Source organism: Macrotis lagotis, chromosome 3 (assembly GCF_037893015.1).
Source record: "Macrotis lagotis isolate mMagLag1 chromosome 3, bilby.v1.9.chrom.fasta, whole genome shotgun sequence".
Lineage (NCBI taxonomy): Eukaryota > Metazoa > Chordata > Mammalia > Peramelemorphia > Peramelidae > Macrotis > Macrotis lagotis.
Window position 1 is genome coordinate 159,645,045 of NC_133660.1, and position 3,143 is coordinate 159,648,187.

Consider the following 3,143-nt stretch of genomic DNA (forward strand, 5'->3'; position numbering starts at 1 on the left):
AAAAGTCTTCTTCATTCACATCTATGTTGGGGGTAGGGAGGGATTTTAGGGGGCCATCCATGATGGTTGACAATTAAAAAAAAGTAACAATTATTAAGGCGTAAGATACAAAAAGTTTTTTTAAAGGATTACATTAATTTACATGAAAAGCAATATTAGTACCTTCCCCCCTCCCACCTCCCCTTCTGGAGGTTTTAAGTAGCTCCTTTTCTCTAAAGAGTAGGATAGCCGCCTTCATAGAGGCAAGTAACTCTGTCACAATACATTATACAATTATTTGGAATGACTTAAAAAAATGTACAATCGGTGTCCTGAAGACGCATTGTAGAACTTTGGGGATGTTTGCCTCCAACATACTTAGACTGCTCATCACCTTCACCATTCCAGTTTTTAAATCCTGAGTCAAGCACCAAAATAAACAAACAAACAAACAAACAAACAAACAAACAAACAAATAAATAAATAAATAAATAAATAAATAAATAAGTAAAATAAAGAATAAAGCCATGCCAATCTCATCTCTTTTTTCGGGCCATTATCACACCCTTTTGACAAAAAAATAACCAAAACAAGCAAAAACAAACACAAACAGTCCATTTAGAAGCATTTGCAGTGGACAATGGAAGGCCCAGATTCATCATACTGCTTGCTGATGCACATCTGCTGGAAGGTAGAAAGAGACACCAGGATGGAGCCTCCAATCCAGACAGAGTATTTGTGCTCAGGTGGAGCAATGATCTTGATTTTCATTGTGCTGGTGGCTAGGGCTGTAATCTCCTTTTGCATCCTGTCAGCAATGTCTGGGTACATGGTGGTACCACCAGACAATACGGTATTGGCATACAGATCCTTACGGATGTCAACATTACACTGCATGATGGAGTTGAAGGTAGTTTCGTGAATTCCACAGGATTCCATACCTAAGAAAGAAGGTTGGAAGAGAGCTTCTGGGAATCAGAACCTCTCATTGCCAATAGTGATAACCCGCCCATCAGGGAGCTCATCCTCTTCTCCAGAGAGGAGCTGGAGGCAGCAGTGGCCATCTCCTGCTCGAAGTCTAGGGTGACATAGCACAGCTTCTCCTTGATGTCACACACGATTTCCCTCTCAGCTGTGGTAGTGAAACTGTACCCTCTCTCGGTCAGAATCTTCATGAGGTAGTCCATCAGATCACGGCCAGCCAGATCCAGATGGAGGATGGCATGAGGAAGGGCACAACCTTCATAGATGGGCACAGTGTGGGTCACACCATCACCGGAGTCCATCACAATACCAGTGGTACGACCAGAGGCATATAGGGACAGCACAGCCTGGATGGCAACACACATAGCTGGGGTGTTGAAGGTCTCAAACATAATCTGAGTCATCTTTTCTCTGTTGGCTTTGGGGTTCAGGGGAACTTCTGTGAGCAGCACAGGGAGCTCTTCAGGGGCCACATGGAGCTCATTGTAGAAAGTATGATGCCAGATTTTCTTCATGTCATCCCAGTTGGTGACAATACCATGTTCAATGGGGTATTTCAGAGTCAGAATACCTCTCTTGCTCTGAGCTTCATCTCCCACGTAGCTGTCTTTCTGGCCCATACCCACCATCACACCCTGATGTCTTGGGCGGCCAACAATGGAAGGGGAAGACGGCCCGAGGGGCATCATCTCTTGCAAAGCCAGCTTTGCACATGCCAGAGCCATTGTCAACAACGAGAGCAGCAATATCATCATCCATGGCGAACTCGGAGGTGGCAAGTCTAAACTCTTAGGAGAGAGAGGCGGTGGTGCCACACCTCGAGGCGAGGGAGGCAAGTGCACGCCAGGTGGAAGAGCTCACAGCTCCATATTTGATTTCTAACAGAATAATAATATTCCATAGTATTCATGTACCCTAACTTGTTTAGCCATTTCCCAATTGATGGACATCCCCTCAATTTCCAATTCTTTGCCATTATTTTAAAAAAGAGCTACTTTGAAGATTTTGGAATGTGTGGGACTTTTCCTTTGTTTTATGATTGCTTCTGGATATAGGCTGAAAATTGGAATTGCTAGGTCAAAAGGCATGAACATTTTCATTGCTTTTTGGGCATAATTTCATTTTGCTCTTCAGAATGGTTGGATCCATTCACAACTCCACCAGCAATACAACAATGTCCCAATCTTCCCACAACCTCTCTAGCACTGATCATTTCCCTTTTTCTGATCTTAGTCAATCTGATAAGTGTAAGGTGATATCTCATATTTGTTTTAATTTGAATTTCTCTAATCAATAATGATTTGGAGCATTTTTTCATATACTTATAATATTTGTCATTGGTTCTAAAGAAATTATTTAAATAGCATAAATCAAAAAGCATAAAACCTGAACCAAAAGATAACAAATTTATAAAACTATAAAATATTGGAACTTTTAAAAAAAAGTAACAAAAACTTAGGTGGAATTAGAATATAAACTTTTGTATATATGTATGTCTACAGATAAATATATATGTATGTGTATGTATAGGTAAGTATATATATACATATATGCATATATATCTTGCATATGATACATGATTTTAAGTTGTCTAATTTAATAAAGAAATAAATCTTTACAATTGGTCAAATTAAATTGTATTTTTCATTATATTTTAAAAATAAAATAGAAAGAAAATAAATTTAAAATTTTAATGATATTTCCAGATCTTTACACTGACAAACCCTCTATACCCCACACTAACAAGGACAATGAAGTCATTTTATTTGGACCTTAATTTCAGAGTATATAGTGTGGTGTAGTAGAAGGACCACAAAACAAAAGAAAGATGTTAATAATACTTACACAAGAGTAATAAACAAAGAGAAGAAGTGATCTGGAGTGAAACAAACTATAATAGCATAGGATGAATGATTCTCAAGATATATGAAGGAAGTTTAAAAAACACAGGAAAACAAGTAAAAAATAAAGTTGGTGAGAAAACATCAATTTCTAATCTCTTTGGGGAGGGGGAAGAAAAAATAATCTAAACATGTATCTAGAGAAATCTTGATGAAGGGACAAGAAGGAAATGGCAGATCTTCTTAAAGTACATTTTATAAAACTTTATCTTTATAGAGACCCATTTGCCTCACTTATCAGCTCTGTGCCCATTTCCTCATTTGCAAAGTGGGGGAGGG

At 38.5% G+C, this 3,143-nt stretch overlaps 1 pseudogene; it reads right to left on the reverse strand.

Moving 5' to 3' along the window:
- Positions 1-597: 597 nt before the first annotated feature.
- Positions 598-1,759, reverse strand: LOC141516291 (actin, cytoplasmic 1 pseudogene; annotated as a pseudogene).
- Positions 1,760-3,143: the final 1,384 nt, after the last annotated feature.